This window comes from Triturus cristatus, chromosome 5_2, assembly GCF_964204655.1.
Source record: "Triturus cristatus chromosome 5_2, aTriCri1.1, whole genome shotgun sequence".
Taxonomy (NCBI): domain Eukaryota; kingdom Metazoa; phylum Chordata; class Amphibia; order Caudata; family Salamandridae; genus Triturus; species Triturus cristatus.
This window is the reverse complement of record NC_140588.1, coordinates 568,208,590-568,222,746: the sequence shown is the minus strand read 5'-3', so window position 1 is coordinate 568,222,746 and position 14,157 is coordinate 568,208,590.

Below are 14,157 nucleotides of genomic sequence, written 5' to 3'. Positions count from 1 at the left end.
TGTACAGGGAGCTGTCACAACGACGCACCACTGTTCACCGGTGTACTGCTCTACCTTATCAGTCACCAAAGCCAATATGTGGCACTGGATTGTCAGATTATGTATGGGGACAGCAAAAGGCTAGACTCACAATGTAGCTAAAGAAATAGCCCAGACCCTATGTGGATGTGTGACCCATATTCGGCACTTGTCTTGTCCTATACAATGATACAAAGCAAATGTTAAATAGCTGCGACACCATATCAATGGCCAAATTCAAATAAATCTGGACTCTTCATGTTCTCCTTTGGTGGACTGGTTTTGGAACCTGCACATGCAGCAGTGACAGGACACACAGATCACAAGAATGCCAAGGTTGAGGGTTGGCCAATACAGTTGTGTAAGCCACAAACATTCACGTGAGATGTCCATGTCAGACTCAATTCAGTAAATGACAGTGAACATACACGTAATGTAAGTTCATAAACACTGACAACTGTAAAGTGTGATCAGAGGAAAACAAAGTCTGACCTTGGCTCATCTATGTATGTGTCTCGTCCTGCATGAAACAACCACCACATCAGGATTTTGCTTACATTTCAGCAGGCACAGCTGGCCAAATGGAAGAACAGCAGGACCAGGTCTGGAGCGGGAGGCCATCAGTGCACCGGCGGCTACACCCTCTTTCCACCAGCGAGGAAGAAGAGGATGAGGAGGGACCCTCAACATCAGGAGGCAAGGGGATTGCGCCTACCCGGACTGCCAAGGAACACAACTCGGGTGCTACCTCCCGGGTGGAGGCTGTGGACTTTGAAGGTGGGGGGGAAGAACTCGACACCTCTGTCCTTCATGTGGTGGAGAGCTACTCTCCCCCAGACTCTTCACCTGTGGGTCCTGAAGAGGTGTCCCCGGGGCAGGCCAATACCCAATCTGGGACTGCCATCAGCCCCTCCCTACCTCTAGAGTCCCTCATTCCATCGGGGGCTCCAGCTGCATCCCCTGCAACCAGTCCCCCTCCTCGTAGCTGCCAGCTCGACCACAACATTGGCTCCGGACCTGAGGCACCACATCCCTCCTTTCCCCCCAGGCCCCTCCCAGTGTTGTTCCTCCTGTGGCTGTGCAAGGGGACTTGAGGTGGATGTGTGAGGGTCAGTCAGACATGTCCGCTCGCATCATGCTACAAGTGTGTCTGAAGATACGCATGATGCGAGAGGACATTGTCCGATCTCTGGCCACCCTCACCACCAGCATCAATTCCATGGCTACAGCCATGTTGTCTGTTGTCTCTCAAATCCCTTTCCATACCACCGTCAATGTCTCTCCCTGTCCATTGCCCCACACTGTTTCCCCGTACTCCTCGTGTGTCCCGAACCCATGTGGTGCCTGTTCCTGCACCCGCCAGCTGTGTGCCTACATCAGACTCTGAGGATCTGGATATTGTGGTAGTAGAGGATGACCAGAAGGACACTTGGCTTTTGACTGAGACGTCGTCCTGAACAATTATTTCATTTTCCCCTTGTAAATAGACTGGTTTCCCTGACGTGTTATATTTTTGTTGCCCCACCCCAATCCAAGTTCCCTTCTCCATCTGCATTAAGATCATCATTTGTTTTCCTTTCTCCCTTCCAAACGGACGGTTGTTCTTCTGTTCATACGTAAATATCTTTGAGGAATTTTACTTACTTTAACTTGTTTGACTTCATTTTGATTGTCTGGTTCAGAATATGGACACTTATTTGTTGAGTCATCTGGTATGCACATAATGGCTTGATGCAATGATGGGTTACACTTGTAACTGTGTCACACACACACATACATCCTCACATCCCTAGGCCACCTACATCGTTATACAGGATGATACACCACAGAATCTTAGTTTTGTAGATCTTTATTTTTTCTATACACATATTCACGTGGTCAATTTGTCTTGGGGTTCTTGTCACTGGCGATCGTGCTTGCGACATCGCAATTTTGGAGGTGATGATCGCTGTGAGACGTCAGGTCGGGCTTGTCGCCTAAGTGTAGGTGGGTATTTTCCATGTGCCTGTACAGGGTGATCTACATGTGCAGGGGCAGATGGTGTATGCACATTTGGCGTTTGTGCCTGGACAAGGGCTGGTTGTGCACGTGGTGGAAATGCCTGGACAGGTGTTGGTGGTAGCTGTGCAGGTGGTGGCAGTACCTGTACAGGGGTTGGTGGTGGTTGTGCAGGTGATGGCAGTGCCTGTACAGGGGTTGGTGGTGGTTGTGCAGGTGGTGGCAGTGCCAGTACAGGGGTTGGTGGTGGTTGTGCAGGTGGTGGCAGTGCCAGTACAGGGGTTGGTGGTGGTTGTGTAGGTGGTGGCAGTGCCTGTACAGGGGTTGGTGGTGGTTGTGCAGGTGGTGGCAGTGCCTGTACAGGGGCTGGTGGTGGTTGTGCAGGTGGCGGCAGTGCCTGTACAGGGGTTGGTGGTGGTTGTGCAGGTGGGGGGAGTGCCTGTGCAGGTGTTGGTGGTGGTTGTGCAGGTGGTGGGAGTGCCTGTTCAGGCCGCCGGTGTGGATGTGTACCTTTGCTTTGGTGTTGTGCTGGTGGTGGTACAGGTGTGTGGATGTGCTGTGCTGCAGGCAGATATGATGGCTCCCCTCCCTGCGTTGACCGTGAAGGGAGACTTTGGATCACTTTCAGCATGCCCTCCATCATCTTCATGGCCAAGGCATGGTGTCTTGCACTCTCTTCCCTTTGGATGGATATCATGTCTCTCATATTCCTGGACATGTCCTGCCAAGTTCTATCTATCCTATCCAAAATTTGTCTCAGCCTGTCCACCACCTGAGGGAATTGTACCATGTCCCACAGGGACTCAGACAAGTCTGACAGGGTAGCCCGTATGGCACGAATGTCCTGCCTCACATCTGTGTGCTGTTTGAAGAAGTCCTGCTCCCACTGGCCACCATAGCCAGGTGCAGGCCCTCTCTGCAGGTGTCTGCCATGGATGGTATGAGCAGGTCCAACAGCAGGGGAGGGGGTAGCAGGTGGGAGCCTGTGGGCAGGAGAATGGTGCCCTGGGGATACCTGCACCACAACAGGGCTGGTACTTACCCCAGATGGTGGAGAGGATGGCAGGGATACGCTGTATAGGGAAGAGCGGGTAGGGGAACCACCATGTTGGTCCTGGACGCTCATCCCACCCTTCTAAATAGTATTGCTTCTATTGAATATATCCCCTCTAGACCCACATTAAGTGAGGAGACAACCCACTCCTCTCTTTCCTTGCCTATTGTCTCACGACCTGAAAGAAATAATCCCCATTTAAATAACCAATTAAAAGTACTATCTTGGAACGTCGCGGGCACTGTAAATAAACTTCTCTGCCCCGACTGGAATTCTTTCATTAACCAGCATGACGTTTGTCTGCTGCAGGAGACCTGGGCAAAAGAAGAACTTAGAATAAAGGGCTTTTTTACAACTAATATTCTAGCACTTTCGGGTCCGAGAGGAAGACCATCTGGTGGGTTGTCCATTCTTATAGGGTCGCATTTGGGTTGTGTAACCTTTGAAATTGCCACGCAATCACTTGATCTCCAATGTCTCCAGCTTACGTTTCCCTCAGGGTCGGTCATTATCTTGGTTAATGTTTATTCCCGTCCTACTAAGTCTGGCAGTGAATCGCCTACATTAGATTTATTGGACAAATGTATCCAATCAGTAAAAGATAAGGGCACTTTGATTGTTGCGGGCGATTTCAATTGCCAATTTGAGCCCCTACCGGGGCTCATTGACCCAATTACTAGGGAGGAAGATGAACAATGGTCCATACCGGCCCTCCAAATCCCACCTGTCAAGGCTTGGACATCACTAGCCCTGCAAATTAACTCCCTAACATTATCTAACTCACTTAGAGCCTGCAATGGGCGCTCTTTGTCGGATCTTGAGGGTAAACATACTTTTAATCGTCCAGGCCATACTTCGCGTATTGATTATATTATGGTTAAGGCCAAAATGTGGACGAGGGTTATGGATTTTATGATCCACCCTCGCCATGACAGTGACCACAATGCGCTGACCCTTGATCTGACTGTAGTGAGGGAAAATAGTCCCACGCAAAATAGCGGTACGCCCCGACCCTTACTTCTTTCTGGCGACAGAAGACGCCTTAAGTGGACGCTGATTCTTAAATCCCCTGATAAAATCAGCCTTATCTACTCGGCCACATGTAATGCCCTTGCACAAATGTGCCAAATCTTAGACCAGGACAGTGATACCAGGAAAAATCATGTGTCCGAAATCCATACTGGGCTAGTTAACATGTTGGGAAATTACTTAAATCCCTTGATTTCCAGGAAAAAGAGAACCGCAATGGCACTCTCCTGGTTTAACCATGAATGCAGAAAGGCAAAATTAGCCCTATTGGCCACATTAAAATCTGGCGATAGGAAAGCGGTCGCTATGAGTAGAATTAAATATAAGCAGACCATAAAAGTGGCAAAGCAGAATTGGGAATACGATAAATGGGAGGACATTAAAAGAGCTCTTATTAAAAAAGACATGAGAGAATTCTGGGCAATTGTGAGATCAGAATCAAAGGAAGGCTGTATAGCCGATGATCCCAATATTGCATCGAGTCAATGGGTTGATCACTTTCAGAGTTTGTATGCTCCGCTGGCCCCCACTACTGAGGCTCCATCCCCCCCTGATGCGATTAACGAAGTCTTTGATAGTATAACTCCCAGGGAGGTAGAAAAGGCCGTAAACAGACTTCCAGTAGGAAAGGCTCCAGGCCTTGACAAGATTCCTGGGGACCTTTACAAGCATAAACCCGAGGTGTGGATACCATACCTTTGCTTACTTTACAACGCCATTCTTCACGGTGCCCCCATTCCGAATACCTGGGCAGGCGCAGAGATAGTCCCGGTTTTCAAGAAGGGCTCCCCCCTCTTGCCTAGCAATTACCGCCCGATCAGCCTAATTGACGTCAGCCAGAAGCTCTTTGCACGTATTATTCTAGATCGAGTGCAAGCCTGGATGGACGAAAAACGAATACTAACCCCTTACCAGGCTGGCTTCAGAGAGAAGACATCCACGGTGGACCAACTTTTACGACTACAACTTCTTTATTGGAAAACCGTGAGGGTAGAGGGTGGCAGCCTCTACCTTATCTTCGTCGATCTCAAAGCAGCTTTTGACCTAGTCCCTCGGCAAACTTTGTGGGCGGTCCTGGCTGAGATGGGGATGCCTGCATGCCTTTTGGGGATTATAAAACGGCTCCATAATGACAATTTCGCCCAAGTCAGGTGTGGTAAGGGGGGTAATTTGACCCCAAAGTTTACAGTTAATCGTGGAGTAAGACAGGGATGCGTCCTGGCCCCAACCCTATTTTCTCTCTATACTAATGCATTAGTGCCCCACCTGAGGGGAGTTAAGGACATCGATGCCCCCAAACTTAACAACGAGCAGGTGGTCGCACTAATGTTTGCTGATGATACCCTCCTGGTGTCTAAATCCCCTATGGGGATTCAACGTGCCCTTGATAGTTTCTCTGATTTTTGTTCACAGAGAGGCCTTGAGGTTAATTCCTCAAAAACAAAATTTATGATATGCAACCCGCCCAAAAACAATGGTCCAAACCCTTCTCTCAATGGTGTTACACTGGATAGGGTCTCAGTCTTTGAATATCTTGGTGTCATACTTTCGGATAGGATGGAATGGGGTCCCCAGCTAGCAAAAGCTAAATTACGACTCACGCAGACTTGCGGTGGGATCCTTAAAATATATAGAGCTTCCATCTTAAAACCGATAGCACCCACCATTGAGATATACAAAGTACAAGCACGGGCTGCATCTCTCTATGGGGTTGAACTATGGGGGCACTGCCTAACTGGAGACATTGGGAGATCAGAGAACTCGTTTTTAAGGTCGTTACTGTCCTTACCACCCAGCACCCCCCTTATTCCACTTAGAATGGACCTGGGAGTAAGGTCTATCCAAGATGAAATTGCTTTAAGGCCACTACTGTATTGGCGCAGGCTGTGGGCAACTCCAGAGCTAGTGGATTATCAAAACGATTTAAAATCGTTAATGACCCCCCCGTGGTATAGATAATATACCGTGGCTTCTTTATATCAAAAGGGAGCTTATTAGATTAGGCTTTCCCGCACTATGGCACCATCCTGAAACCCACGCTCCTACACTCTCTAGAGCTGAATTGGTAAATGCATTTTGGTTAAATAAAAAAAATATGATGCTAACCAATAATAAATTTGGCTCTTTGACCACGGACTTCTTTAATATCAAAGAAGATTTCAAAATAGAGCCAGTTCTTGACCTGATGGAGCCTAATGCCTCTAGAAAACTATATATGCAATTCAGGTATGGAACATTGCCTTTGAGAGCCTTCACAGGGAAGTGGTCGATAAATAATCTCCCTGACTGTCCAACCTGCGGAGCCCCTAGCGAAACTGAACTACACGTTCTCTTTTTTTGCCCAACATACAAATCCATCAGAAAACGTTGGCTTTGTCATCTCTGTAGGAATTTGGGGACCATACATTGTAAAGTTTCCTACAGAATCTTGAAGACAGACACAGCATTACCTATAGTCTTTTCGCTATCACGCTTCTGGTATGCTGTGTGGCGAAGGAGAAGTTCTCTTTTAGCCTCGAACTTGTCGATATAATGTACTGTTTTTATGACATTTTAATCTTTTAAACTTTTACCTACTGTTTTAATGAATTAATTGGCAACCAATCTAATCTTTATTGTACTTACTCTCTATGTACTGTAACAATTTTTTTGTTTTTTTATGCTTGTATGTCTTTGTGGATTGCTTATCTTTTATGGTCTATGACCGAAATAAAGATTATTTTGATTGGTTGTGCAGGTGGTGGCAGTGCCAGTACAGGGGTTGGTGGTGGTTGTGTAGGTGGTGGCAGTGCCTGTACAGGGGTTGGTGGTGGTTGTGCAGGTGGTGGCAGTGCCTGTACAGGGGTTGGTGGTGGTTGTGCAGGTGGCGGCAGTGCCTGTACAGGGGTTGGTGGTGGTTGTGCAGGTGGGGGGAGTGCCTGTGCAGGTGTTGGTGGTGGTTGTGCAGGTGGTGGGAGTGCCTGTTCAGGCCGCCGGTGTGGATGTGTACCTTTGCTTTGGTGTTGTGCTGGTGGTGGTACAGGTGTGTGGATGTGCTGTGCTGCAGGCAGATATGATGGCTCCCCTCCCTGCGTTGACCGTGAAGGGAGACTTTGGATCACTTTCAGCATGCCCTCCATCATCTTCATGGCCAAGGCATGGTGTCTTGCACTCTCTTCCCTTTGGATGGATATCCTGTCTCTCATATTCCTAGACATGTCCTGCCAAGTTCTATCTATCCTATCCAAAATTTGTCTCAGCCTGTCCACCACCTGAGGGAATTGTACCATGTCCCACAGGGACTCAGACAAGTCTGACAGGGTAGCCCGTATGGCACGAATGTCCTGCCTCACATCTGTGTGCTGTTTGAAGAAGTCCTGCTCCCACTGGCCACCATAGCCAGGTGCAGGCCCTCTCTGCAGGTGTCTGCCATGGATGGTATGAGCAGGTCCAACAGCAGGGGAGGGGGTGGCAGGTGGGAGCCTGTGGGCAGGAGAATGGTGCCCTGGGGATACCTGCACCACAACAGGGCTGGTACTTACCCCAGATGGTAGAGAGGATGGCAGGGATACGCTGTATAGGGAAGAGCGGGTAGGGGAACCACCATGTTGGTCCTGGACGTGAGGGCTGTGAGGGAGTGATATCTGTGTTGGGATGCATGGGTGCTGTGGCTGGTTTGCTCTATGCTGGGGACAGGCAATTGTTTGCTTGGGAGGAGGCTGACGAACGTTGCTTGGCGGAGGATGTGATGCCGTGCCTAATTTTGGCAATGTGGCACGATAGCTCTCATTGGCATCAGAATCGTCATCCCCGGAGTGGATGGACATGTTGTCCTCATCATCCACCAAGTCGACGTCCTCAGGAACTTCCTCCTCCTCTTGAGCAGTACTTGCTACCGAAATAACTGCTTGGAGGATCAGGAGATTTTCTCCTCTGATTCCCCGTCGAGCCCCACTGGTCGTAGGTCTGTCATCCTCATTCTCGACATCCCCTGGAACACAGAGGTTGCAACCGTATTAGTGATTGACCTGGTATTACATGTGGTGCAACACAAGGGTTGTATTAACTGCACTTTAGCATCAACAGCCTGAGGATCATGTGACCTGGTTAGGGTACCACCACAAATGACAGCTCACACCATAGCACTGAGGTGTTACACGGAGATGTACATGATACAAGCAAACTCACCAGCTCCAGCCACAACTTTCTGTCCCTTCGCGTTCCCCCCCCTGGTGTCACCTGCTGAACCTGTTTCCTCATAGATGTTGTAGACATAGCTGTCCCTGATCCAGCAGCTTTACAGGGAAGTGACAACATTCTCAATGATCTGCATCACTAATTGACAGACAGGCACATGACACTCCTAATTTGTATTTCACTTTGTAAACAACAACTGCTGATTCCATGCAGAAGGGGATCTTGATCTCTGTCATGGCTTAGTAATCTAAGCTAGTGACACACCTCATGCCAGAATTATCTGAAGGACAGGTGCGCAAGGGTTTCACTGCTGCAGCCAGGATGTCATGCAATTTCCAGGATGGTGTCCGCAGTGGTGTCATCCTGTCAGCAGATGTGATGAGACATACATGTCCATATTTTATTACAACAGATGGAAGCTATGAGCCAACATGTCATTCTCAATTACCATTTGCAGATAATCCAGGACAATGTGCAGCATGTTTACCTCATGGACTTTACATGTGGGCACCCGCTCACAAGCAGCCTGCCAGCTGTTACCTCCATGCAGCACTGGCATCAATGAGATGACACATCAACAGACAAACTTGTATGAGAAGGTTACTGATATTTCAAGGAAGGGGATAAATGACCAGGACTCCTCCGCATTACACTGATTTCACCTTTGCCATTAAGACTAACATTTTTCATGAGTGTAATGTTGTCTGTTGACAAGTCAGAAAGGAGTTCATGTGTGAGATGTCCAGTAGTCAGGGACATGATGTTGCTCATTTGTGCTTCCCTACCCATGAAGTCACACAGCTCATTTTTGAATGAGAGAACACAGATTTCTTATGTCCATCCTTTGAGTGTCCTATCTTTGCATACTCTATTTCCAACATCATGCTACTACTTAGTTGACAACGGATGGTGTCTTGTACAGCAGACATCCAAACCTCCTATGTCAAACACTCACCTATACATGTGAATACGGTAGGAGAGGAGGCAAGCAGAATGCAACATTTGGTTATGATCACACATTGCGGATAGGCTGAGAAGCTTTGATGCTTTCCGCCTGCACTGGATTAGCGTGTTGCTCTTCAGCCAAGTTATTTTGCATGTGTAACTGTATGAAGATTCACCTTAGCAGCCCCTACACCCATCTCAAAGGTACACAACTGGCATCAGTGTGGGCCTCAGCCATACCAATTTCATTATAATTTAACCATATATATTTTGCTAGGGATTTTTCCTATAATTGAATTGCAAGCCTGTTGTGTTTTGGTCACTTCATATGACACATTGTACTATTGTATGTCCATTCTGCACTCACTTGGCATACATTTTGTGTCATCCTTTCATTAGCCACCAGGGTCTGAGCTTGCATGTGTTCAAATGCATATTGTGATGCAGGACAACAGTGTTGTGCAACACATACAACATACGGTGGAGGTGAAAGGCACATTTAATGAGCATTCAGCCTGAATTATTCTTGGGTTTACTTACCTTGGCCCAGCACCGGAACAGTGTGTGGTCCCTGAACAGATGTCACAGCCAACCTTGTAGCAGAAGTCAGTTTGTGTCTTTGATTCTGGGAGGACCTCATTGTACCTAAAATGATAAGTGTGTTTTGCAACTTTACATTTCTGCAGCCACATGTGATGCACTCAATTTCTGGCACAAAGGATGAGCACAAGCAGTTGTGGGCACCACCGTTGCAGAAGTGTGTTATAATTAATATCATGAGTGATCCCACATATAACTTAGAATGGGCCCACTACCTAGATGCAACCTATATCACAATGACATGACTACGAATCCTGAGGTAAGATCCACTATCGTGTTTTGTTGATGGCCAACAGAAAAGCCAGCCAATGTAAGAAGTACATGACCAGCTGTGTGAACTAGGCAATTTAATGTATATTGGAAACATTTGAAGTTGGACAGTGGATGCATTGCCAATAGTACTGACACTGGTATCTCACTTCTTGTTCATCATTACCATATTTGTGCAAATTGGATTTCTTTTTTTTTTGTTGAAACGTTTTTTATTGTTTTCCAAATCAACAACTCAACAAACATCCCATTACCTCCACCCGTCCAGGAAGTACCGCACATTTATCAGCAATACCAATTATCCAGGAGAAGGAACATCCTTCCCACACAGTCCCCTTCCCCCCCCCCACCCCATGTCAGTGTGCCCCCGTCCCCTACCCCTCTTCTGATGTGCCCCTCCTCCCTAATAAATAAGGTACGGGAGCCCAACCTCTCCCTAAGCAACCAGAGCCTTCCCCCATACCGAGCCAAGGTGTATACGTCCAGGGCCTACCGCCATTCCCCTTCTACTCCCCGCTCCCCGCTACCTCCTGCCTATCAGATGTGCTCTCCCCTTCCCCAGCATCAGACATCAACCCCTGAAGTTCCACCACCAACGCTTCCCACGCCCGGGCCGTCGCTAGTGCCTTCTCATCGTCCCTCCGAAGGGCCAATTGCACTCGGAGCGTACCCTCAGCCCCCGCCCATCGCGCCAACGCCGCCCTCCACCGCAGGAAGCTAGGCCCCCCCCCCGGGGTGCAAATTGGATTTCTTGATTAAGTCTACAGACACTATTACAATATAGTGGGGACACCTTTTGATTAGTTGTGGCACTCGATTACAGGATTGGATTCCCAGGTCTGGGACTATTGGTGAAATACATGTTATGTTCCACAATTACAAAGGTATGATGAGCCAATACATGTTATATTTAGTCTTTCGCTGTTCACAAATATCATTTACTAAAGGTGAATGTCCATTGACAACTCCAGTAGTAATGCAGCTATTTTTTCATCTCTGGTTGACTTTAATGTGGGCATTATATGTCCCTCTGTCGTCTCCTGACAATGTATGCATTTTGACCATCTCCTGGCCAGTATGACTTACCAGTTAGTGAGGGTGGTATGCCTTTCTCTGTACGATGTCAATTTCTCCCAGTAGATGCAGAGACCTCTGCTACTGCAGTTGTCTGTGCTCTGGCTGAATGTGTCAATGGGTGAGAAGAGAGAAAAGTAACCAAATGGGAAATGTGCTTGTGGAACTTTTCAGGGATTTCCCCATTTCTTCTGCATGCTAACAGTGTTGTGAAGTACTGCCGCAGACGGGGCAGGTAGGAGCAGTGGTGCGTTGGGGATGTAACGGCGTGGCAGGGTGGGAAATGAACAACAGAATATGTGTATGACTTTTGATCTGATGATTCTCTCACCTTCTGCTTTGTGATTTAGGCTGGCACAGGGTGATTTAGTTCTTGGATAATTTGTGGCAGGTTTACAAGCCCCTTGAAAAACATTTACACTGCCGTTGTGTCACTTCTGTGACACAGCGGTGGTGTAATACAGGTGACACATTTCAACTTATTCACAACGTGACGCATCTATGGGGATGCGTCACATTGTGAAGGCCTGCGCAACATTAAACCTGCGTCAGCTTTGATGTAGGCAGGCGGAGTCACTTTTCTGAGGCTGCTGCGACGCAACCTTACGCCTGCTTGAAGCACACGTAAGGAGTGGTACAGAACGTTAGGTATGGGCGGTCCATGGACATTGTTGGAGTTGCGTCACACTTGCAACATGACTCCAGCAAAGCACCCCCTAATGCCATCAGATGCAACACACATCTGTCTATCCCTGCGCCACAGTGCACCGCATTGTAAATGCGGCACATCCGTGGTGGTGCAAGAGTTGAATTGCGTGTCGCATTGTTACTGCCGCATTAGATAATTGGAACCTCCTGAGGCACAGCCGGGAGTAGAATTTGCTCGCATTTCATTTTTTAACTTGTGTGCAAATCTGTTTTAAAAATCACTCACCGACCTACTTGGCACCCGATCTACTTGGTGCAGGCATCCCCGCACAGCGGAATCAGCGCTGACGCGGGAGAGTCTCTCTGTCTCTTTTGCCGCCACTCCCCACGCCTAGCCACAAGACACGCCCACTTGTGAGGCCACGCCCCCCACACCAACTATTTCAAGCGCGCTGAATACAAGCGCCGCATTAGATAACTCGAACCTCCTGAGGCACAGCCGGGAGTAGAATTCGCTCGCATTTCATTTTTTAACTTGTGTGAAAATCTGTTTTAAAAATCACTCACCGACATACTTGGCACCCGATCTACTTGGTGCAGGCATCCCCGCACAGCGGAATCAGCACGGACGCGGGAGAGTCTCTCTGTCTCTTTTGCCGCCACTCCCCACGCCTAGCCACAAGACACGCCCACTTGTGAGGTCACGCCACCGCATCCTCTCACTGCCCTATAAACATGTGCATCTACCGGAGGCGCAGCGGACGAGCGTGGCGGGCGCAACGATTGCGCGCCAAAGGCGCGCTTAAGGCAAGCTCGTCTGCGCTCGTCCGCGCCGGGCCTAGGGCCATACCCCCTACATCTCAGTCTCAAAAGACCAGGTATTACAGCGCTGAAACCCTCCACAGTATTAGGCCCCCTGTTGTGGACTGCCCCCTGCATTTCTATCACGCAGAAGACATTCCACAAACCTGTCCAAAATGCAAATTAACCCTTAAACCTAAGCTGGCCCTAGACTTGACACACGAGTACTGTATGTTTATGTTAAACTGCAGATCCCTGCCTAAACACAGGGCGGAAATTGCCCTGTTGTTAGAAGAACGCATGCCAGACATAGTATTCCTGACGGAAACGTGGCTCGCCACAGACTCCGACCTTGCTCTAGTAACAGCCCTCCCTCCAGGCTTCCAAATTACTCGGCAGGACCGACCTGAGGGGAGAGGAGGAGGCCTAGCAATCATTTATAAAGAACAGTTTCACTGCTGAACTACTCCGGAAACAATCCCTGACTGTGAGAGCTTAGCCTTCAGTCTCGAACTTTCTCCTAATAACTGCTTCTCAGGAACACTAATTTATCGCCCCCCAGGCCCCCCTAAGCAGTCCCACAATCATCTTTCTTTGATTGTGGCTGAACGCGTTAGCACTACATCTAACTTCACTCTGTTAGGTGATCTCAACCTTCATTTCGATTCTGCACTGGATCATATAGTCACTACGCTCGTAGATGACCTAGCTGCCTTGCAACTAATCCAACATGTCAGGACCCCAACTCACGTTAAGGGCCATCTGCTGGACCCCGTGTTCAGCAACTGTGTAGACCTTGTAGCCGGACTACCAATTCCCCTCCCGTGGACGGATCATTTACTGGTCCCCTTCACCTGGACCACACTTTAGCCTCCACCCACTAGACCCACGATAAGACTCGACAGAGTCTGGTCACGCCTCCCAGTCAACGAATGGACCATTAAGCTCGCCAGCAACCGACCCCTCTACAATGAGGATCCTTGTCTAGCCAATCAGGCTTATGAAGATTGGATTACACAAACCCTTGAAGACACCCTCCCTAAAAGTAAAATCACGCTGAAACGCTCCCATAAAACCGCCCCCTGGTACTCCGAGGCTCTCAGGGAAAAGAAACGCCAATGCTGAAAAACAGAAAGACAGTGGCGTCTAGATTATTCTCCGGAGGAAAAAATTCGATACCGAGACTCAATCAATGACTACAAAGCAGAAGTCAAAGCCGCCCAAGCTGCATACTTCTCTAATAGAATTATTCTAGCCAAATCAAAACCCAAAGAAATTTTCCAAATCGTGAAAAAACTTACCAATCCTCCATCTAGCCTGCACGAGACAAAATCAACAGTCCATTGTAATGACGTAGCAGAGTTTTTCCACCAAAAAGTCAATAAAATATACTCCTCCTCCCCCCCCCTAGCTACCTCCCCTTTAGCTCGAGCCAATACAATTATGGCACACCCCCCACTACAGCCTCCACCCACACTGGACCACTACCCCCTTCTAGATCTTGCATCCCTAGAATCCGTGGCTCGGAAAGTAAAATCTGGATC